At 40.8% G+C, this 25,665-nt stretch overlaps 1 protein-coding gene across 3 annotated transcripts in view; it reads left to right on the top strand.

Annotated features, from left to right (window-relative positions):
- The window catches only part of CPM (carboxypeptidase M), a gene marked incomplete at its 5' end in the record, with an annotated part of 84,872 nt that overhangs the window by 606 nt on the left and 58,601 nt on the right, over window positions 1–25,665 (top strand). The window lies entirely within an intron of this gene.

Raw genomic sequence — 25,665 nt, 5'->3', positions numbered from 1 at the left:
GGTGAGATTTCTATGTCACGTATAATTAGCCCTATGGCTTAAAGTTATGCAAAAAAGTGGCTTTGGTACTGATTAAAAGGCTATTTTAAAAGTTATCCATTTGAATGAGACAATTGCTGGATAATAAGTGTACCATAGCAGTGATTGGTATTGCTGTTAGTATTTTCGAGTTCATTATTAATTACTTTGTTTTAATTTAGAAACCATATATTAAGTACAAATATACAACTATATATTAAGTAATTCTAATTTTAGTAGATAGGAAAATTGAATCATAGTGAAATTAAGTATTTTGCCCTAGAACACTCAGATCTTGAGTGAGTTTTATAACCAGGATTGGCACTCAGCTGATTCTACTTTAAGGCTTAGCCATTTTGGGACAAGGCAAATAATTTTACTAGATACTATTTCTCAATCTTCTATTATATTGGTACCTCCCCAAAGAGATTAGCAAATAACTTAAGGCTTAAATTATAAGTTTTGTCAAGTGTATGTAATTTGGATGTCAGCTCTTTATAAGGTGTATTTCAACCCCGTGTGAATTTTAGCTCTGAGTTTTTCAACCGATTTGTGAGTCTCTTAATTACCATATTCTTAAGTAATAGTTTTCCAAACAATTAAGGCCATGGTTTTTATATTTTAAAAGTATTACATAAATTTGTTTATGTGCAATGCAACATAAAAATTCTTGGCTTATGTGTGTAATGGCATTTTTGTTTTTAAACAACGTTGCTAAGGAGTTGGAGCCAGAATTACTCTATATTTTGCTGTATCATCCAAACTTATAGAGGTTGGATGTATGAGAAAGCATATCTTGAATCAGCACATGTGTTCAGCCTTTTGAAATCATTTTCCTCTAGGGCTAGAGAAGAGCAATTTTAAAAGATCTAAGAATACTAATTATAGTTATAAAGGAAATATAGAACACAACTAACTTGAGTTATTGTTCAGGCATTTAACCCACAAGGTGATGCCAGTGTTGTTAATTTTAAGTACTAAATGATTTGGTTTTTATTTTTTTCAAGCACAAAGTGCTTGTGACGGGACTCTCAATGTCAACCAGCTATTTTGATCTACCCTGTGTGCTATCAGACCACGGTAATAATGAAAGGCAGCAGGCTTAATTGTTTTTACCTGGTGTGCACTATTGTGGTTAAAGGACTGAGGAATTACCGTGTAAAAAATAAAATCTGACACTAGTTTAGGTCAAATATTTGTATTGAGTATGTTCTGAATAATTACTCGGGTTAAGAAAAATCCCAAATCTGCTATTAGGTTCTGAGTAGTAGGTTAAACTGCACGCTAGTAACTGGGAGTCGGTTGCCAAGCATATTTGTTGGTACTCTTTTCACTAGATGCACAGTTTCCCCTGGCCATTCTGCCCTCTGATGTAAGACAGCTTGCTTAGCAAACAAGATTTACCATATGTGTTATTTATTTTTCTTTGTTATTGTGAATGTGGGCAACATACCTAGAAGGGAAAGTAATCTTCCTACCTCGCCAAATACATTTTTAGTTTTTGTAGATGCATATCACGTGTATTTTCATTACTGTGATCATGGATTCTCTTCTGCTTTTTTTCCCCCAGTTCACATTATTTCATTACGTATTTCCATGAGTTGAAAGGTCTGCAGGTGTGAGTTTATTGCTATATAGTCTTTTATCCTCGATTATGTGAGTTTCTTAGTCATTCACCTCTTTGCGGCATCTATATAGCTTCTGGTGGCCTCTGTTATAAGCAGTGATGCTAAAAAAAAATTGATACATGTCATGATTAATGGCCTTCTATTATAATTGGTTTTTTTTTCCAGTTTTTAATTTTGAAATGTTTGAAACCTACCCAAAAGCTGAGTACATATATACACTTCACCTAGATTCTGCCATAGTAGACAGACCACATTTCAGTTGAGCCTTCTAGAGGAAATCCCACTACCTAATATCAGAGTAAAGAAAATCTTAGGTAAAACAACAGAAGCAACTATAAAACAAAAAGAACAGACAGCTGAGTTGAGAAAAATCAGAAAATGTACGACATTCATTGATTCATTCCTTCATTCAGTTAAGGGAACACCTCTCCTATCCTTTTTTTTTTTTAATTACTCCTAAGCCCCTTTGTCTAGCATGTTGCTGGCACGTATTCAGTGATTTTTATCTCTTTGTTTAGTGGCTTGACTATTTACTGAGGGATAGCTATGGGAAGCAAGCAAAAAGTTGTGCCATTTGTGCCCTGCTGTCAGGTAGCCCCCTTTAAAATACAAATGTATTTGTTATAGATTCCCCAGCTATTCTCTCCACATTCCCCCAAATTAGTTCTAGGACCACTTTAAATGAGATTTCCTACATCTCTTAGAATCTTGTCTTTCCTCCTGCTAAGTCTAACCTTGATCTGAATAAGGAAGGTTGCAAAGAGCAAGGGTTAGATAATAAAATCTGTTCTAAAGTGCTTTCCATGTATTTGGTGTTGTAATACATTATTTCAATCTCAACAACTCAAATAGGCCTTATACTCATTTACAGAAAGGATCCAATGAGGCACAGAGAAGTTAATTAACTTGCTGAAGATCACACAGCTGATAAGTGTTAGAGGGAGGCTTCAAACTCAGATCCACCTTCTCTGAAGCACATCTCTTTCTCATTAAGGAAGTGGTTTGACACAGATGTGGCTGGTCACATGAAGACTGAGGTAGTTACTGGAGGGTTTCAGAGTCACGTTTTGGGCACGCTGGATCTGAAAGTAAAGCTTCTACCAAGGATCCAACACAGTAGCCCGTAGCCACTTGTTTACTGAGCAGCTGAAATGTGACTAGACCAAATTAAGGTGTGCTAAAAGTGACTGAAGATTTCATACAAAAAAGTAAGATAGTCCATTAATATTTTTATATTGATTCCATGTTGAAGTGGTAATATTTTAGATATAAAGGCTAAATAAGAAACATTTAAAAAAAACTTCACCTGTTTCTTTTTACTTTTGTTAATATGGTTGTGGTTTCTAAAACATTTTAAATTACATGTATGACTTGCACTATATTTTGATTGGGCTGTGTTGATCTAGACAGAAATTTGTTATTAGCAATTTTCTCTTTCTGAGTACAAAAGGAACTCAAGTTCATTTAGAAAATTGGGAAGATACAACAAAGCACCAAGGAGAAAAATCAAATCTCACCGTCCAAAGCAAACACTTAGTAGACCTGAAAGACTACATGCCCTGATTTGTGCCTTTCTCCCCTCCCCCTGAGCCAAATATCTTGCTTGCCCCTGCAAACATGTTATTTCTAAGACCTGAGTTTTAATGCCTGCTTTTTGTCCTATCAATGGATATACTATTGTTTATTTAACTTACACTCCACTGACATTTAGTTTTTCTAAATTTTCCTGTTATTAAAAAAAAAATGTGCCATAGTGGACACCTTTGTAGCTAAGACAGCAAAAGTTGTCAGAGCACACGCAGGCTTTGGAACTACAAGGCCCAAGTTCAAATTCTACATCCTCTACTTTGTAGCAGTGTGACACTGGGTGGTTAGAATAATTCCTGGCACATAATAAGTACTACATAGGAGTTGCTGTTAAGGATACATTACCTGCTATTGGGGATATATTTCCAAAAAGGAAATTACCAGGTCTTAAAGCAGTTCTATGTATTTGATACATGTAACCAAATAGATTTCCAAAAGGAGTATTGATTGATGATCTCAAGAAATGTATGCTTACCTCTTATCTTTTTTATTTTTTTTCCTGCGGTACACGGGCCTCTCACTGTTGTGGCCTCTCCCGTTGTGGAGCACAGGCCCCGGACGCGCAGGCTCAGCGGCCATGGCTCACGGGCCCAGCCGCTCCGCGGCATGTGGGATCTTCCCGTACCGGGGCACGAACCTGTGTCCCCTGTATCGGCAGGCGGACTCTCAACCACTGCGCCACCAGGGAAGCCCTTACCTCTTCTCTTATACCAGTCATAAATCAGGCATTCCTGGTTTGAAAGATTACTGTAGTATTTGTCAAAGGGTACAAAGTTTTGGTCATACAGGATGAATATGTCCTAGAGATCTACTGCACAGCAGAGTTCTTATAGTTAACAATATTGCTTACTTTAAAATTTGCTATGAGGGTAGATGTTATGCTAAGTGTTATAGTGATGATGATGATGAAAGATTACTGTAGCATAAAGTTTTCGTTGTTGTGTTTAAAGTATAAAGGAGAATTTATTTCTCCTGCATTTTCCCCCAAGGATTCTCACCTTCACATATGCATTCAACAGATATTTATTGAATTCCTCCGCCAGGAGTCGTCATAACATTGCAGATACTCAAAAATCTCGCTAGAATTGGCTTAAGACTCGTGCCCCAAAGAGGCATGTACTGTGCTCATGTACACAGACCTCTCATTGCCTACTCCCCTTGCCTGCGTAGAATGTGGCTGGCGATTTACCCTCTGAAAAGGACACTTGATACGAGATTTTGCCACAGCATTCGATTTTCTGTCACCCTATTCATTTCTCAAGTGTGATCGGCAAGCCAGTTTGCTTGAGATCCTGTATAAAATGCTTTCTGTGATGTAAATATTGACATATTGAGGACTAAATAGCGAGACAGCCACTAAAATCTGGGAATTTCAGCTGTAATATACGTACTTGTGATTTAAAGTTACATTGGGGTAGCAAGCCTTTCCCCTTCTTTAACTTGAAATGTAAAGTCCTTTTCTGAAACACCTTAGGAACATCAGCCTTGTTTTATAACCATTAAGTTTCTTAAAGACACTGCCTTTTTTTTCTTACAAGGAAATGATTTAGATGTCCACTATATTTGTGGTATGAGATTTTAAGAGGAAGAGACAGAATATCCAAAAAGTAACACGGATGTTACTCTGCTTCAACCACCAATACTTTAGTGGCATTTGAAACTTAAAAAAATAATAATTGCAGCCAACATTAAGTGAATTTTACTCTTTGCCTGGCACTTTACATATACCCCTCAATCACTCTAACAACGGCACGAAATACCATTATTATCCCCCAATTTACATGTGAAGAATTGAGATTGAATGAATCATCCACAGTTAGTAAATGACAGAGGGGTGATTGGAACCAAAGCCTGTCTTGTGCCGAATAGTGGACCATTAAAGCTCTTTGCTGTAGAGAAAAGTTTCTCCAGTTACCTCTTTCTCTGTTCTTGTCCCTTTTCCCCTCCCCCACACATCCTGCTCCTCCCCTTGCCCCGACTGCTGTGATTCTGCAAAAGCTGAGGAGCATCCTCCATCATCCAAGAAAAGGCCTGTGTAAAATGTATTTTATGTGCGGAGTGATAGGCTGTGGAATCCTAGACCCCTTTTCAGTATTTACAGTTTCATCCAAAGCAGTGTGAATTACATATTTTGGTGTAGACTTAATTTTTTTTCTATATACTAAAACTGTTTGGTTATGAGGCAAAAGGAGAAGACTGAGATTCTGGTTTGCACACTTTCAGGACACCCACCCACCAAAATGCTGTCTCCTGAGTTGAGAACAGTGGTTCTCATTAAGAGTAGTACTGCCCCCTAGGGGGAATTTTGGAAATTGAAGGGAGGTTTAGGCCATAACTTTGACGTCTTTGGAGGGGGGACCTCGCTGATGCATCCTCCTGATCTTGTTAGCAGCACACAGAATAGTCGTGCCTAGTGAAAAATCGTCCTCCACATTTTCTAATGTCTTCCATAGGTGCAAGACCAGCTTACCAGCTAAAACCAGTTCCGATTTATGTACAAACACAAAATACTTTTTTCCCACAATTTTAATATGTACCAAACTTTCCAGGAATAGTACCTGTAGGCAAATTGAGGGAAAATTCAATTATATTTTTCTCTGAACTTGGTTCCGAGATATTTCACGTTCTTAAAATCCTGGCATCAGTGACCACACAGCTGAATCAGTCTGCGTTTGTAATAAATGCCTTCACCGTGAATCTCAAGAACTGATCTAAGCAGCTTTTTCTTATTATAAGTTGCTTTCTTTTTATTTCCCCTTTATGTAAAGTTTGAACATTTTATCAATCTTTCTGAAATTACGTACGCAAATATTATTTTCTGTGGATTTCATGCCAGCATGGTGAAGGAGGAGCTGCAAAATCTTGGACATGAAAAAAGAGGCATCAACTGATAGGGTTAGGGACTGTTGGTCTGAAACCACAGATGCAGAGAGCTGATAAGACCCACTTCAAATTTATGTAGCCAGCATACAGAAGGTGTTTGGTTTCCGTTCTTAATCAAAACACGAGTGCCTAGTGGTAACACCACAGTGACGAATAGTATCTAGAGTTGAGAGATAACTGCCATTCGCCCTGTTTCCTTCCTTCGGTTTGTGAATTTAGAATGCCCCTTTCTCGAAGAGTGCAAAGTCAGAACGTAAGATAAGAAGAATCTTAAAGTAAAAAAAAAAATGTTTTTTATTGAAATATAATCGATTTACAATGTTGTTAGTTTCAGGTGTACAGCAGAGTGATTCAGTTATATATAGATCTCTTTTGCAGATTCTTTTCCCTTAGAGTTTATTACCCAAAAAAAGGTAAAGTTTTGAAGGTTATATCAAATACCAACATGCATTTGGGTTAGGGGAAGAAGATTAAATCGGAACTTCCTATGTAGTGATTGAAAAGAATTGGTATTCTTCCAACTCCGTAGCCATTCAATGTAATATAGGGTAGTAGTTTGTTGAGAGGTTAGGAAATCCTAATTTGAGTTTGTGTGCAAATAAACAGACATAAAGTAAATAAAACAGACATAAGTTGCACATTAAAAATGTTTTCTCAACCCTGTTTTACAAGGACTGCTACATGTCAGATGTTTAAAAAGTGTACATTTTCTCGTCTGTGACCCTTCACGTACATAGCTTCGTCAAAAGCTCAACTGGAGGTTTACTCTCCTTGGCATCACAAAAATGCCGCCAGCTTCAAACAAGTTGCCTTCAAACTAGCTTCACAGACATATCCCGAACTTCCTCAGAGCTGAAGATAGCAGCCTTCGTGGTGGGGTATAAAGGCATTAATGACAGGGTAAACCCTTCAAATATGCAAGCACTGTCACAGAGTCTAGAAGAAGAAAGCAAACCCTCTGTTTGTATAAACAAAGAACTTTCAGTTAGTTGTTTACTCAGTTTTTAAAATTTCTCTGATAGGAATCTCTCTGAGGAAACTAGAACCACACTTAAGGAGCACAGCCAAAGTCACCTGAACTGACAGTTATCCAAATACATAACTCAGCCTCCTTTCTGACAAAGCGCACGGGTATACTATGAATACAGTCAGGTGAAATTGAGCACAACGTCACGTTTTTAGAGCAGGAATGGATGTTAGAGACCACTTGATCATTTATTCAGTTGATTGAGGCTTGGTTCAAAATGTCACCTCCTCCTGGAAGTCTTTTTCTAGTCGCCTGGGCAGAGTTAGAATCTCCTTGCGCCCCTCTTCCACAGCATCTTCCAGGAGCTCTGTCTATGTTGTACCTGGAGGGCAGGGACCAGGCTTCATTCATCTTCGTATCTTAGACCCAGTTATGTGCTGATTATATGTGACAGGCACAGTGAGGGTCACAGCTGAAGAGTTTTTCCATGCATAGCAAAGGAAACATTAATGTAAATATGCTTTTATACACTTTTATACAGTATAGTATATAGTATGCTATTATGTATAAGTATATAGGATGTATATTTTTATATATATTTTATATACATTTATATAGTTACACATACTATATGTAACTTTATATACACAACGTTATGTAGTTATACATATGTTGTATGTAGTAAATACTTCAGTTTCTCAGGAAAATGAAATAGTTTTAGCAAAAACAGGTTATACTGCAATAAAACAATGTTATGGGAAGTAGCATGATACCTTGGAGAGGTAGTATAGGAGGACCTCATTGTGACACAGCTCATGCTGGAGGGCAACAGGGAGGTTAGTGTCCTTCAGGCAGTCAAGGGCATAACTGAGTCATTCACTGACACACCTAGAGGGGTTCTGGCTCCCTCAGCCCTCAAACACTAACCAAACATGTATTAAGAGAAGAGAGAGTAAATATAGGAGACACACACACACACACACACACCCTCCATTAAGAAGAGGTTAAGTAAATATCCCTGGTTTTATTTGAACAGTGAAAAAATAGTTCAAGTGTCTATCTAGAGAATGTGAAAAAGCAAAAAGGACCATGTGATGAAGCCTCCCCCCTCCCCCCCACCAGAAAAGTTAAGCAGATACTTGGAATCCCTCGATTTTAAGGGTCTTTTTTCCCCTCCATACTCAGGAATGCTTTACAGGTTTAAGATGTTCAGGTTTTGGAAATAAACAGGTAGACAGGCTGAAGGTTGAAAGTGTCTTAACTTTAATTTTTAGTCCCTGTTAAGTATCCATTCCCTTGCCCATTGTTGGTAACTCAGTCAAGCCCATCCATTAAAATTCTTTTAAAGGGGGCTGTTCACTCCTGAGAAAGTGTGGACACATGGGGAGAACAGATCATTTTAACATGGGGCAATTCCACAGGAGTTTTCCCATTATTTTAAAATTAGATTTACTTACACCTTAGTAATAATACCAAATGCACGTGGGGTTAAATTTGAGATGCAGGTTGCTCAATTAAGGAACACATTTTATTTTTTTTCTGTTACTCTTAGAGAATGAGATGAATAATCTCTCTCTACTAGAGATAACCTAGAGATAAGCCTAGTGGGATTATCATTTGTTACCGGTAAGTTCCTTTCTATTTATGAAAAAACAGAAAGACAAGTTGGGAAATACCACATTCTAGCCTTAATAAACATGTAGCTGGGCCTGGGTATCTTGTGAGTTTTAATGACATATACTTCTAAATGCACAAAATGTGTGTTCAGTCTCAGCGGCACTCTAGCTCGCAGTGTAGGGGTGGGCAGAGAGTCCAGAGGCTTTGGGGTGGAAAGGATTGTGCTGTATTCCAAGAACAGAAATGAGGCCAGTGGTGCTGGAGCACAGTAAGCATGCAGAGAGTGGTACTGGGTAAAGCTGGAGAGGCGTGCAGGGGACAGTTCACAGAGTGCCTGGTGTGCTAATTCAAACAGGGAGAGTTTGAATTCTGTTCTAAGAATAATGGAAAACCATTGAAGGGTTTTAATCGGAATGATGTCATCTGATGTAGGTGGGAAAATTATGGCATTGGCTGCTGAATAGAGAATTAATTAGAAAGGGGCAAGTATAGAAGCAGGGAGACTAATTCAGTTATCATAATCCAGGCAAATGTTGATGATGGTGATTTGGATGAAGATGCTGTATTAGAAGTGGAGAGAAGTGGAGGGATTAGAGATCTACTTTGGAAATAAAACCAACAATACTTCCTTAATGGATTGGAAGGGGGTGGGCAGAGATAGGGAAAAATAGAAGATCCAGGATGACCTTTAGGTTTTCAGCTTGGACAGCTGAGCACCTGAGGTATTATTTAGCAAGATAGGAAATACTAGAAGAGGACAAGTTTGGGTTGAAATCAAGACCTCTGATTTAGACAATTTTTTAAAATTTGAAATCCTTAATAGACATCCAGTTGGAATGTCCAGTAGGCAGGTGTGTAGGTGGAGTTTGGAGGAAAGTTTTGGCTGTAGAAATAAGCTTGAGAGTCGTCAACATGTAGATGGCATTGAAACCCATGGGATTATAAAATAATCTAACAAGAAAGTAGAGATAAAAGAGGGCCAGAATAGAGCCAGAGGATACTGTTGTATTTTGAGTCTGGTAGAGATAGAAGCCAGCAAAGGAGATGGAAAAAAAAAAAATCAGCAAGGAAGTAGAAGAAAGGTAAAGAGTGATATCACAGACATGAAGGAAGGGCAGCAGTTCAAAAAGGAGGCTGTCTTGGGGTCCCATGACCACCCACTAGTGAATTGCTGGAAGGACTCGTGACTCAACAAAGTCATACTCACAGCCAAGATTTATGAAGCCAAGGACACAGTGCAGGCACAGCGGAATAATGATACATGCAGGCAAAGACTAGAGGAGTCAGCATGGGCTTGCCTGTTCTCCCTCGGTGAGGACCCCACAGATGCATGCTTCTCTCCAGCTGTGCACTCAGGGAAGCCCACTCGAGTCTTGGAGGCCCAGAGTTCTTCACAAGAGCTGGTCACATGACTATTGTGACCCACAGGGTGCAGACCCACACTAGGCCCAGGTGCCCATCATGAATCTTCACGTTTACTTTAAACAATGCTTTCGGCCTGTTGCACGCTGACGCTCTGCCTTGCATCAATAATTAGTGAACACTGAAGAAGTTTAGTGCTCAGTGTTTGGTTAAGAGGCATTACAATGAGTGCAGGTGTTCCAGAGATAAGCAAGAAGTGAATAAAACAGACCAGCTGTGTTAACTCTTTTCCTCACTGAGGTCGTGGCCAACCATGTTGGATGCAGTTACAAGTGAAGACTGAGAGCCATAAAGTTAACTGACAGATCCCAAAGTAGCCTTAGTTAAATCTATTTATCTCTAGACAGATTCATTCAATTTATTTAGCAAACATGTATCGAATGCCTAGTATAGTTTGTGGCGTGTGCTGGCCACAAACTATATATAAAAATATAGAGGTAAAGAAGTCAAACATGGTCCCTGTCCTGATGGAGCCGATGATCTGAGGGGTGAGTGGGAAGGAAGAGACATCCTAGTAAATGCAGATGAGATTCACCCTAGGGGAGTAGATGGCAGGGGATCGGGAGGACAGAAGTCAGCCAGGTGAAAGGGGGAAGGCAAGGCCATAAGTGGCATGTTCAGAGACCTGGTGGTTAAGGAGCATGTGGACCTTGTGTAGCAAAAGAAGTTGAGTGTGGCTGGAGAGGAAAGCATGAAGGGACGAGAGGAGGGCAAGATGGGCAGATCGTGGAAGACCTTTCCCACCTTGTGAAAGACTTCTTGCTTCATCCAAAGGGAGTCACGTCATCCTAGGGACTCCTGCCTGATAGGAAAGTGACAGATTTGTTTTCTTGATTGGAAAATTCCTGATCATTTTACAATTCATTTTGCATTACAATAAAGATTCCCTTTAAGAAATAAGGTGAAACAGCCATGTCTGGAATAAGAAATCAGTGAGAAAATACAAACATGCCAGGGTGAATAAACGAGAGCACCAACAAAACGTAATAAGAAATCTGTAAAAAATAATAACAGTTCCTAAGAGCTGTCAGTGTGAAGAGTTCTGATTTAAATAGCATAATTGGATCGGATTATTCACTTAAACCTTAAAGATCACTTATCTTTATCATACAGCTTACCGGAAACATTTCAGTGTCTTTTTGCCCTCACAGAGCCCAGATCACACAAAAAGAAATGATTTTTTAATCGGCCATTTTGGAGACAAATTCTGGTTATGCCAGACTTATACAGAAAGCGATAAATATTAATTAAATCTAGAATTCAAAGAAAAATGTCAGAGTACCTAGGAACAGACACTTAAAATTTTTTCCCAACGGTATTGAGATGTAATATTGGCGTACGACATTGTGTAAGTTTAAAGTGTGTGACGTGATGATTTGATAACACGTGTATTGTAAAAGGTTTACCATAAAAAGATGAGTTAACACATCCTTCTCCTCACACAATTACTATTTTGTTGTGGTGGTGGTACAAACATTTAAGTCTAATCATTCAGCAACTTTATATAATACCGTATTGTTAACTATAGTCACTGTACTGTATAGTAAATCCTCAGAACTTAGAGCTGGTAGTTTGTACCCCTTGATCAACATCTCCCTATTTCCCCTGCTCCCCAGTGCCTGGCAACCACCAATCCACTCTGTTTCTATGAGTTCAGCTTTTTTAGATTCCACATATATGTGAGATCATAGCTCTGTCTCAGTTCACCTAGCATAATGCCCTCACTTCCTCCATGCTGTCGCAAATGGCAGGATCTCCTTTTTCACGGCTGAATAATATTCCATTGTATGTACATATCACATTTTCTTTAACCATTCATCCATCTGCAGACATTTAGGTTGCTTCTATGTTTTGGCTATTGTGAATAATACTGCATTGAACGTGGGGATGCAGATACCTCTTGGACATACTGATTTCATTTTTCCTTCAGATAAATACCCAGAAGTGGGATTGCTGGATCACATGGTAGTTACGGTTTTAATTTTTTATAGTAGCTGTACCAATTTACATTCCCGCCAACGGTGCACAAAATAGAAACAGATTACCTTCTATTTTAAAACAGTATTGGAATATTGTTATTATGAAGTACAGTTGACCCTTGAACAACATGAGCTTGACCTGCGCTGGTCCACGTACACGCAGATCTTTTTTCAATAGTAAATACAACCAAACTACATGATCCGCGGTTGGTTGAATCCTCCACTGAGGAACTACAGATACCAAGGACCAGCTAAGTTATACACAGACTTTGACTGCTCAGAGGCTTGGCACTCCTGACCCCTCTCACTGTTTAAGGGTCAACTGTACAGCCACTTGAACTTTTCAGGTGATATATAGCAGCACTGAGAGGGGACATAATCTTGGGCTCATTTTCTAGGTAAGCTATTGAATAGGAGCAGCAAGGATGGGAAAATGAAAGAAATGCAGCTGCTCTTTACTGAGTACCTGTCATGTGCCAGGCACCGTGCTAGGCCCTTTACAAATTTTCCTCACTTAAGCTATATGAAAACTCTAAGTTACTTACATTCACGTTTTAGAGCTGAGAGCAAAGAGACTTCATAGATGAAGAAATTGATGATCCAAAATTATGTCTTGGTAACTGATAAATTTGGGTTAGTAATCCAAATGTGTCTTTCAGGAATTCATTTACATGTTCGTTCAACAACGATTTATTGCCCTCCTGGTGTCTACCAGAACCTGGGCAGGTGGATACAAAGAACCTGGACCTTTCTCTTTAGGAACTAGGGCTGGGCCTTACACCCAATCACCTTAATGGGAAAAGTACTGTAACAGGGCCATGACCGTTCAAAGGCCTGGCCTCCAGGGTGCTTGGGAAAGTCGAGAAAGGCTTATCAGGGAAGCTGATAATTGGACAAAGCTTTGACTGTTCCCAGGCAGATAGGTGAGGGGGTAGGAATTCCCGGTAAAGTGAACGGGAAAACAGACTGGAGCTAAGGGGCAGGGTGGGATTTTGCTCCCAGCAGCAGCTGGGGCACTGAATGCTGCCCCTGTACACGGTCAAGGATAAAGAGCTGATGGTGATTTCTAATGTATCTTAGCATCTAGGGTATGTTAGTTTGTGCTCACTGGAAAATACAAAGTTTTAGAAGGATTTTGTCATTATGGGTTTGGTTTTGGTTTGGTTTTGGTTTTTTTTAGCAGATTGTTCAAAGGACAGTGATAAATAGGGAAATACTTTGACTCACGTAAACTCTTCACTAAAACTGCACTCTTTGTAGCCCCCAGGGGCCTATGATTCCATAGGACATTCTGTTCTCTGTCCTTGGGAAAATATGTTTAAAGAGTAATAAAAGGGGGTATTTGACCATTAGTAATAAAGTTGTACACTTTATCGAATGCTTGTTATGTACTAGCTACTTTCATGCCTTATTTTAAATCCTGCCATCAACCTGGGAATTAAGTAGTGTTATCCCTGTTTTACAGATGGGAAACTGAGGCTTGGGGAAAAGGTGACTTGCCCAAGGCAACTTAGCTGGTAAGGGGCAGAGCTGGGAACTCAAACCCAGGTTTCAAAGTACCAGTTCTTCCGGTTTTCAAATGGTCTCTAGAACCCGGAGGCTTCTGTCAAGATGACTTAGCGAGCAAGGAGACAGTCAACAGCTCGGGTTCCCCTTCCTTAAACCAGAGCAGCTCAGCTTTAACTTCTTACATTGGATCTTCATACAAGAATCTATTGGCATAAAGGTTCCATGACCCAGGGGCAGGTAACATGAAAACTACTGCACTGACTATGGAGTCTTTGCAATAGACTGAGGTAGTGCCACGAACAAGGCAATACGCCAGACTTCCTGGCGGGTGCTGAGGGGTATTGATTTCTGCCCTTTGGCATGTTCTTTTTTAGTGGGACATATATATGTGATGCTTTACAAAGGTTCAGAGCCCTCTGAAACTGATCAAAACAAGATTGTATCTGTTAGAAAACATTGAATATACTCTATCAAGCCAAATGCTTGTATAAATCAGAGTATCTGGGCTGATCACCTATGTGTTGGATTAGACAAAAGATCTCCCTCGTGAGCCTTCCCATGCCTACATCCTTGCTATACTCTGGGCAGACATAGTCTATCTAAATATCTCAGAATGCTCAGAAACACTCTCACCACCTCTACTGATTTGTCTGGGCCCAGGAGCTCTGTCCTGACAACTGAGATTTAGACTTATACAGCCTCCATTGATGGATGAGGGGTAGAGAGCAGAATCTGGCCATCAAGAACTTTGGATTTTCCAATGAGCAGAGTAAGATACCTTAGAGGCTGATACCTTAAGGCTGCAGGACCCCTGCCACCCGATGGGTAGGACAGAGTACACTCGGCATCCTTAATGTCTGGGAGGAGAAGTTGCTGGTGTAGTATAGGGGTGCTTGAGCTGCCCTGGCCTGACTGAACTCCTCCTGTGCATCCCGGGAACCAGATGGTTGGGTCAGACAAGTAACTGTGTCATTCCTCACCGCTGGGGTCCTACTTGCTAGAGGGGAAAAGCTTTCCCCTGTATGCTAGAGATGGAGATAGAAGTGAATTAAGGGAGGAAGACAAAAGTAACCTTTTACATGGGGTAAATTAACAGAATCCCAGCTGCTAAGCACGGAGGTTTGCTCCATGAGCAGTCCAAAGCCTGTTTCCTCTGAGAGGCATGTTATGAGCTGATGTTAAAAGCACATGTGATCTAGTGAGAAACTGTTCCAATTTTCAGGTGGAAACTCTAGGGAAATAGAGTAAGCTAATGAAACAGAATACTGTTCAGTATGAGAAGGTAACTCTCCAGGCATTTGAGTTTCAAAACCCCTTAGGCTCATAGGAGTCACAGTGTCATCTTAGAGTGACCAATGAGAAGTTTAATAATGTCCTCGCTTATATTCATTCTTTTTATAGCTGCCTTTAAAACAAGTTCTCATTTGGCAGTCATTTAAAAAATAGGTTTTAAAATTAGGTGGTAGGGTGAAATTTGAGTGTTTTATCGAAGTACTCTTAATTTTTTACATCTTGGTAAGGAAGGGATGTTGATACCAGGTATTGAAACTGGAGAGCTATCAGAAAAGGGGGAAATACCACATTTATGTCCACACCTATAAATACACAGATATTTGCATTTAGTAGTGCCTAAGAACACAGACTCTGTAGAGTACAGATTGCCTGGGTTCAAAGACTGGTTATGCTATTCAGTAATTGTGATCTTGAATGAGTTTCTTATCCTCTGTGCCTATTTCTTCTTTTGTTACATGGAAGTAATAGTATCCATCTCATAGGATGACCAGAGGGTTAAATAAGTTCATAGATGTTAAGCACTCAGGATGTGATTGGCACGTAATAAATGCTACAGAAGTATAAGCTACTATTGCTGTTACATAAGTTGGGATATTTGGCAACTTGGATGAATGGCACTGACACATGATTTGGTGTTTAAAACACTTGAAGCTACCCTTTATTGAGGGCATCTTTGGTGTCAGGCACAAGCGAGGCAGTATGCGTGCTTTGTCTCATTGAACCATCACAACACCCTGTAAGGTAAATACCAATTGACAGCTTTAGAGACTGACGTGTCCGCGGTTTAGTAACTTGCCTGCGGCCGCAAAACAAGTCACTGGCACATTCAGACCAGAGCTCCCAGACTATAGAGCTTGCCTCCGGCATATCTGCGGTTTTAGGCTGACCTTGTTCCCGCCAGCACACCTTGTGACCTGGCCCACACAAGTTCTAGCATCCGGGCTAGACCCTCCATTTTACAAAGCAGGGACATTAGTCCATTGGATTAAGTGAATTGCCAGCCGTCACCCTCTAGTTAGACTGAGAAGTTCAGATTAGGAAACCGGATCTCATATTAAGGCTGTGTCTCTCTACGCAGGGTCCAATTGCTTGTGGTATGTTTGACGAAAAAGACTCAGGATAAGTTGTCAGATAACAGATTCCATTGGGATCTAGCATATGCATGCTCAGATACTAAGTGACAGATCATCCTTTGCTTTAACTGGTTTTTATGTACTTGACAACTTAAATGAACATAGGAAAATGAGGAGTTTTTGCTTTTCCACTTTTGCATTTGCTTTGGAAAATCCCCTATCTCTTTGAGAGGTTTAAAATCACATTTAGGGCTTCCCTGGTGGCGCAGTGGTTGGGAGTCCGCCTGCCGATGCAGGGGACAGGGGTTCGTGCCCGGGTCCGGGAGGATCCCGCATGCCGTGTAGCGGCTGGGCCTGTGAGCTGTGGCCGGTGGGCCTGCGTGTCCGGAGCCTGTGCGCCGTGGCGGTGGGAGGCCCGCGTACTGCAAAAAAAAAAAAAAAAAAAAAAATCACATTTAACAGTAATGTAGTAATCTTAGGAAAAAACCCACCCATATTTCTCTTTATCACTCTTTATCTCTGGCCCTCAGCAGATGAGAGCTTTCTGTCCTATAGAGAAGCACATTGGCACAAAGTATGTATGAGGATGTAGATTTACAGCATTTATTTATAATAGTAAAAATGAAAATGATATAGTCATCTAATTAATGCCATTGAACTGTACACTTAAAATGGTTAAAATGACACATTTTATGTTATATTTTATCACAGTTTTTAAAAATTAATAATGTAATATACCAAAACTATTGAATTGTACACTTTAAGTGGGTGAATTGTGTAGTATGTGAATTATATCTCAATAAAGCTGTCCAAGAATAACCATACATTCATCAACAGGGAATTGATTAGCTTATGCTATACCCGGTCAATGAAACATTCCACAAGCTTTATCAAAGAACAAGTTAGATTTTTCTTTTGACACGGGAAGATTCCAGAATATATGTGAAGGAAAAAAATTCATATCCAAACTTTTTTCTGTGCATTTACATAGAGAACGTATGCACGTGTCTACAGTTTTATGGGTATTGCTTAGCTAGTATTGTTATGCAGCTTGTCTTTTTCACTTACGTGTGTTGGAGGTTGGTACCTGTAGGCACACCTCATTGCTTTAAACTGCCCCATACTAGTCATGGTTTGATTTTACCATAGCTTATTCAGTCAATTCCATGTTGATGAGTATTTAGGTCATTTACAACTTTCAGTTTTCTCCAACAATGCTGTGATTGATACCCTCAGTAATTTCCTGAGGTAGGCATTGCTAAGTCAAAAGGCATGTGCATTCTTGTACTTGGTAGATACTCACAAATTGCCCTTCGATAGGATGTATATGTACGCTCCCAACACCACGCGAGTGTGGACATTTCCGCACATCCTAACCAACACTGAAATTTTTTTCCAATCCACTGTGTAAAATGTCTCCTTTTAAAATTGCATTTTTATGATTGAAACTTAGAATGAGCATGTTTTCACAGTCTACTTCACATTAAATGAACATCAAGGTACTGCTCTAGATGCTGGAGACAGTGAACCAACACAAATTCCTGTCCTGTGAAATTTACATTCAAAGTTCCCTGGCCTTTTTTATTTCCTCATGCCTTTTGCCTGTTTTTCTACTTGCGTGTAGGCCTTCTTAGATATTCTGGGTAGCCTTTGTTATATACGTGGCAAATATTTTCCCCCATTCTGTGGCTTGTCTTCAAATGTTGTTTTCAACAGCTTTTGCCTTACGGAAGTTTTAAATTTCTATGAGGTCATATTCATCAATCTTTTTCTTTATGCTTTTATGTTTTATGTCTCATTTTAAAAGGCCTTCTTTACCCCCAAGGTCATAAATGTATCCTATACTTTTTTCAATATTTTTATAGTTTTAGTTTTTACATCTAGCACCTGAATCCATCTGGAATCTATTTTGGTGAATGGAGTGGTCTGTGGATGGATTTCACATCCTACAGTATATATTTTTAAATGCTCAAATTTTTTAAAAGTAAGTATAATTTTCATAAACAGCAAGAGTGATGATGATTTTGAAAAGATACTTAGGGAGTGGATGTCCAGAGGAGAAAAGGTAAAGTGATGGGAAAAGAAGCCTCTGGCCTGTGGAGTGGATTTGGGTCACAATGGATCCAGATGGGGACAGAGACAGAAAGAGAGCCCCTGGCTAACCTCGTGTCCTGGGAGCTACAGCAACTCAGGCAATACATGAAACATCTCAAATAAACGAAATGTCAACTTCAGAATACAAGAATGAGAAAACAAGCCAGAATGCATCAGAGATTGGATTCTTTGGTATTTCTAGTAGTAATATAATAGAATTTGTTAATTCATCATCTGGGACAAAAATGAGTTTGGGATAATTCCCTATTTAAAAATAATCCAGCCCTGCATTAATGATTGACTTTATTCCCATTAGTTCTGGCTACCAGTGGTTAATAATAAGTGGCATATTGATGAACACTTTTTTAGATATAAGAAAGCAAATGTTGTGTGGCAGAAATAAGGGTAACAAGTGAATGAAACTCCAGTAGATAATGCTTTAAAGCGGGGGTGGGATGGGGTCTAGTCTGGGCTAAGCCACTCAAAACCACCTGGTACCCTTCTCCCTTGGCATTAGATCCGTATGATCCTTCAGTGTCTGTGTTACGCTGATGAGTTTAAAAAATACCAATCCAATTATCAAACATGTTTGCTTGCTTTGTGCCAGGCTCTGTTTAAGTGCTTTTCAAATGTTAGCTCACTTACTCCTCATAACAACCCCATGAGGCACAGACATAAGCCTTATTTTACACCAGGAAACTGAGGCTCTGGAGTTAAACAGGGGCCCAGCATCACACAAGAAGTAGCAGAATCACAGCCTGGACCGAGGTGGTGTGGCTCCAGGTAAACGTAACCACTGTGCTAATGCTGCCTCCACACTGGCGATTTCAGCAAATGCAGCGGTCAGGAAAGAATTACTATACTCTGAGCCCTCATGAGGCAGAACTGAAAAACCAGTATCAGGAAAAGATAGTTGTAATGCCTCTATGGTTATCAGATCACCCAGGAAGGAGCCTCTTTAAAGTAGAAAGACAGGACTTCCCTGGTGGCACAGTGGTTAAGAATCCGCCTGCCAATGCAGGGGACACGGATTCGAGCCCCGGTCCGGGAAGCTCCCACATGGCGCGGAGCAACTAAGCCCATGCGTCACAACTACTGAGCTTGCGTTCTAGAGCCCGTGAGCCACAACTACTGAGCCCGCGTGCCACAACTACTGAAGCCCGTGCGCCTAGGGCCTGTGCTCCGCAACAGGGGAAGCCACCGCAATGAGAAGCCTGTGCACCACAACGAGGAGTAGCCCCTGCTCGCCGCAACTAGAGAAAGCCCACGCGCAGCAACGAAGACCCAACACAGCCAAAAATAAATAAATTTATTGGAAAAAAAAAAAAAAAGCAGAAAGACAGCTGGCCCCTCTGCCCTCCAGACCAGCCCTCTGACATCAGTTCCAACGTGAGTTCCGTAGTTCCTGGCAAAGTTTAGCCTTGTAGTAAAAACTGAGAAGAGTGCCAGTAGATATAACACGTGGCACATCCATGCAGGGCTAGTCTGCTACATTCTGGAAGACAGTGGTTCTCCATTTGGTTTGCAACCCAGGATGGAATACTACACGCTCCTGAGAAGGAGTTACATTTACACACGACAATATGAGTGAATCCACAGTAGGGGATAGATAGCACTGCGGAGTAGGCACAAGGGTGCCTCTAGTTGCTGGATGAGCAACTGCGTGTTCAGTTTATACAATCAACAATAAGCTGTGTAATGTATAGCTTTCTGTGTGAATATTGTATTTCACTGCAGAGGTTTTTGTTGTTGTTTTTAATGGTGTATATTATAGTCAGCTGAGGTATTGGGAAAAATGCAAACTCCTGAACTCACATCTAGGGGACCACGAGTTTGCAGTTTTAACAAATACCCCAGATAATTCTGCTGCAGGCAGCCCAGAGACCTGCTCGTAAGAAACACAGTCTGCCGTTGACCTGATTAACCCTGGCCAGCAACAGGACTATGTAAGCTGAGGAAAAGAATTATTTGAGGATAATTATTCAAGAGATATATCTTATACGATTTTAAAGATCCACAGAAATGCGGAAACACTGTATAAAATGCCTACAACAAGATTTTTCTGAATTCTTCTCATGCCCGCGTGAGAGGTATTTAAAAATCTTCCTGCATTTTAATGAAAAGAGCATAAACTCCAGGCCTGGCTCTATTCTACTCAAGTTTATCTCCATTAGATAGAAGTCATCTGTACATGACTATCGTTGTTCACGTCCTCCACTGTCTCTACTTCCCCTTCCACCCAAATGCAAGTGCTGTGGTTACAACTGCTCCCCCCAGCTTCCCCGGTTGGGCCTCTGTCATACCATTTCATGCCCACTTACACACATGTTAAGTGGGGAGGGCAGTTTGAACAGCACATTATCGCTGGCACCTGATTCTGAGGAACGGTTGGGCACATCTTAAGGTGTTGCCCTAATAGTAATTCTGTGGCCCAGCATTGCTAGCTTGTTGAACAACGAGAAACCCTGGCAAATCTCGTTGCCCAACCTTTCTTAAGAATCTGCCTCATCTGTATATCCCAACCATTTGATTGAGTGTGGTCAGGTGAAATAGGGGACAGCTTGAAGGAGGTCCCTGTATACACATGTCTGAAACTCAGTTGAGGTAAACAGAGGCACACTGTCCGAGAGGATAAAGGCCGGCCACCATGTGTGGCAAATGATAGGTGCAGAGCTGCCTCTGTTGCAGCAGATGTGAAATGATCCAGGGCTACATTGACTCGTTGTAGGAAAGTGTCTAATATAGTCAAAAAGGGTCTCTGGAATGGCTCCTTATGACTATTTGGACTTTTCACTAAAGGTTCCTGTGTCACAGCCCCTGGAAAAGAAGGTGCCTTTCAAGAGGCCTGACTTGCATCATATGTGCATGAAATTGACCGTAGGCCTTTGGACATGGCATCTGGCCCACTCTCCCTTCAGAATAGTTTGCCAGTGAGCCATGTGCTTTGTGACCAGGCTGCCTTGTATCCTTGTGAAATTGGAAGGGCATAAATCGTTAATTAAATATATATAAACAAAGATCGAGATAAGATGTGCTTTAGTGGGTGAGTAAACTCTGGTGGCTGGATAACAGCCGCGTTTCCTCACGCTTCCTTAGAAATGGGCATTTCTCAACCCACATTTTAAGGTAGGAGCTGATCTGAGATGCAAGCTAATTATGTGGTTTGAAGTGGAAAAATTGGATCTGGAAGATTTTCTGACCTTGAAATGTTCAGTCGCAGTGGTCCATGTAAAGTACCGGGTCTGCTCTGACAGACAGCTCAGAGCCTGAACATTCAGTGTTGCTCCCTTGGACATACTAAGCCGAAGTTGCAGTTATAGGTACAAGATGGCACTACTAAAGCTATGATCTTCAGTTTAGGAAGACTTACGATCAGTCACTTGGACATACACAGCCAGAGAAACAGTTGGGAAACTTAGCAACTTCCAAAATAAATGATTTCTTTGTCCACGTGGACATAGGTCTACTTTGCAGATAACATTGACTTTGAATGGTGAGGAGTTAGTGTCTCAAAGATCTTCTAGACACAAAAGGAAAACAAAGGACTTTCCGAAAGCTTCTTATTGATGAGTCTAATGCCACTAATGGAGAAGTGACTTATTAAGGATTGCTTTTATCGGGCAGGGAGAGGGACCTGGGAGATGAAGCTCTGGCTTTGTTTTAGGAGTCAGATGCTTCATGGATTTAGGGGTTAGCTGCCTCAAGTTCTTTGTCCTAAGAAAGATAAACATTTATTGCATCTAAGATCATAACAGGAAGTTCCACTTTACATAGAAGGAGCAGTGTGGAACAAACAAACAATCTTTAGAGTAAAACAAAAAGCCAGTTTGACCCCAGGCTGTCAGAGCCTATTCCCTCAACTGTAAAATGAAGATAATACTAATTGCCTTACCTATCTCGTGGGGTTTCTGTTGAGGATTAAATGGCAAGATGAAGAGTGGAAGTGTGTGAAACACTTTGGAAATTATGTAAAAATATCAGGATTTTAAGTAGATAAAATCCTGAAATCTTTGAGTTCTTCCTCAAATTCCGTGACTATGACATCATTTAAATATGCTACCCCTTCTGTAATCCTAGTAATCAAATTCTCAGTGCAACACTGGAAAAGCCCAAAATCACTAGAAATTCCTACTAAAGCAGCTCACCCTATAATGCCCCTCAGTGAGTGACGGTTGTTGACAGGTCTGCTGAAAGCATCATTGCCAACTCTTTTGTAAGCTTGAGAAATCCGTTGATAATTTCTGAAGGTTGGGTGTTGCAATGATGTGACTGCCAAAGCACTGATTCTTGTTTTGTTTTTGTTTTTGAAGTAAATATTTATATTTGTATTGACTTTGCAATGAATTTAACATGTTACTTTGTTACCGAAGTTAACACCAGCTTGTGGCTTAAATGATCTAGAACCATAGTGTGAAATATGCTCATATTCTTCTTGGCCGTATTAAAAATAAACAGAAGCAGAAAGGTAAATAAATGTCATACTCACCACTCCTTTGAACGAGGTTGAGCGATTATCATGTAGCTTCTTAAGGTGGTTGACAACAAACATATGCTGTGATTTTGCTAAGGGATAAATTGAAAGGACCCTTGAAAGCCACAAACTCTGAGCCCACGTTCACAGGCACTTTTTCATCCTCTCCTTCTCAGCAGCCATGGTCTGTCCCTGCCTCCCCTCCCATTCCTCCCTGTAGTGGTCTTACCGCTCTGTTCTACCCAAAGCCCAGAGGGGAGTGGTGACCAAATGCAGCAGAGGGAACAGTTCCAACCATTTACATCCTTTTTTCCCTGATCCAAAGCCCAATCTGGAGGAAGACACGAAAGTCACAATTAAAACTGCCCACCATCCAAGCTTTACCGATCCCTTATTCTTAGCCTATGTTAATCACTTTGCCTTTGCTAAGTTAATGACTTAGTTAATGTTGTGACCAGAAAACTCAATGATCACATAAATCATGTGATTTAAAAGTATTTCTGTAATTTTTTTCTGGTTGTAATAGAAGTTTTAAAATATCCTGTAGTTAACATTCACATTTGCATCGAAATGACTTCTTTCTTAATATATGTGGAGATTTAATAAGCTATTGTGCCTTGGTTTTGCATAGTAACTTTTTTTTTTGGCTGCATTGGGTTTTCATTGCTATGAGAGGGCTTTCTCTAGTTGCGGTGAGTGGGGGCTACTCTTCATTGTGGTGCATTGGCTTCTCATTGCGGTGGCTTCTCTTGTTGCAGAGCACGGGCTCTAGGCGTGTGGGCTTCAGTAGTTGTGGTGCACAGGCTCAGCAGTTGTGGCGCACGGGCTTGGTTGCTCCACAGCGCGTGGGATCTTCCTGAACCAGGGATTGAACCCGTGTCCCCTGCATTGGCAGGCAGATTCTTAACCACGGCGCCACCAGGGAAATCCCATAGTAACTTCTTTTTTTTTGGCTGTATTGGGTCTTCGTTGCTGCGCACGGGCTTCCTCTAGTCGCGGCAAGCGAGGGTGACTCTTCATTGCAGTGCGCAGGCTTCTCATTGCAATGGCTTCTCTTGTTGCAGAGCATGGGCTCTAGGCATGTGGGTTTCAGTAGTTGTGGCACATGGGCTTCAGTAGTTGTGGCTTGCGGGCTCTAGAGCGCAGGCTCAGTAGTTGTGGCGCACGGGCTTAGTTGCTGCGAAGCATGTGGGATCTTCCCGGACCAGGGATCAAACCCATGTCCCCTGCATTGGCAGGTGGATTCTTAACCGCTGCGCCACCAGGGAAGTCCCCCATAGTAACTTCTTAACCCCTTTTCTAGTACAGTTCTGTGTTTTCATCAGGAAGAGGCAGCCTGTGAATTTCTCACCTTGGGGCCTCCATTCCCCACCCCCCATGGCTTCACCTTTCAGGTGAACATCTTGACCCTACATCTCACCTTACAGACTACAGAAGCCAGTGAATCAGGCCATGATTTTTTTTTTTACCTTTACCTTTAAAAAAATCTTTGCTCCCCAGCTTATTTTGAAATGTTTCAGATCTATAGAAAAATTGCAAAAATATTAAATACTCAGTCTTCATTTATATATCCAGAGCTGTTAATATTTTGCCACATTTGCTTTCTCTCATGAGCTCTATCTGTACGTTTTGCTGCATTATTAGAAATGGTAAATAGCAAGCTTACTTACAAACACTTAAGCATGTACCATCTAAAGATAACTTCTTCCTAACCACAGCACACCATTATTAAATTAAGAAAATAATAAGTACTCAATGGATAACATGCTCCATTTTCAGAGTTCTCCAATGGTTCCAAGAATGCTTCTTATAACTTTTTTTTCCTCTTAGAATCCAATCAAAAATTGGAAACACATTGTCTGCAGTGTTCTATCTCTTTAGTCTCATAATCTGGCACAGTCCCCCTGCCTTTTGTTGACATTGACCGCCTCCTGCTGTGGACCAGTTTGGTGTCACTAACTGATTCCTAACAAACCAGTTCCTTTTCAACAAACTCTGGGGTTGCCCACCTACAGTGATGAGTTGGAATCTCTCCACATCAGGACCAGACTGGAAATCTTAACATGATTTCCAGCCTCATTCACCTGGAGATGGTTAAAATCTGAGGGATGGCTTCAATCACTTTGCCAATAGACCACGTAAGAACATGTTGAGGAAGACGTGTTTATGATCCAGCACAACAGGCTGAGGCGACCTGCTTCCTCCCTGACCTCGTGGCAACGTGTGCTCACTGCTTCCAGACTCGGCACCAGCCTCAGGCATTTTGCTCTGGGAGTTCTGAATGAGGTTCAGTCCTCTGGTAGTGTGAAGGTTCGTGACAATTTTTACGCTGTCACCATCGATTTTGAAGGACATGTTCTCTCAAGACAGCCCATTCTGCTCTGTGAATCCACACTTCGATTTTTTCAAAACTTTAGTTGATTTTGATCTACCTGAACTGATCTGCAGATCTTCTGAAAGACACATTTTTTTGGCGTGAGGTTTCTGTCAATATGTTAGGGACACTGTTTACGTTTCAAATTTGTCTTTAATTGCGCTGATGCTGCATCATCTCCTAGGGCCTATAGGGACAATAGCACCGTCAGCCGGTTCTGTCGGCAGCCGGTTCTGTGTGCACTCAAGGCTCTCAAACAAACATGTGCTTACCATGTTTCTGGCACTGTTTGTAAAACTTGTGAGGATTACATGAAATAGAAACCCCATGAGGTGTGGGTACCATCAGTCCTACAACAGATGAGAAAACTGATGCACTCAGTGAGATTAAGCAGTTTACCCAACACCATATGGGTAGTAAGGGGCAGAGCTGGGGTTTAAACACTAGCAATTTGATTCTAAAACCTGCCCACGGCATTGTTACATAAGGTGCCACTAAAGGGACCCTGTGTAACCTTCAGGAACTCTCAGATGCTGTTTGGAGGCATATGTTGTGCTGAAATTCTGGTTTAGATGTGCTTACCAAACTATAGACCCGTTTGTGAGACAAAGAATGGTAAAACCAATGAGAAGTCCACCTTCGTTAATCACACAAATGCATCAAATGTGCTACTTTTAGGTCAAGTTGAGACCTTGAAGGAACCTCATCTTGGCAACTTCGGGGCTTCTCCCATTGTCAGGAGTTCAGCAT

This window comes from Leucopleurus acutus (genome assembly GCF_964270905.1).
Source record: "Leucopleurus acutus genome assembly, chromosome: 11".
Lineage (NCBI taxonomy): Eukaryota > Metazoa > Chordata > Mammalia > Artiodactyla > Delphinidae > Leucopleurus > Leucopleurus acutus.
The sequence above is the reverse complement of the archived record's forward strand: the minus strand, read 5'-3'. Positions and strand labels throughout refer to the sequence as shown.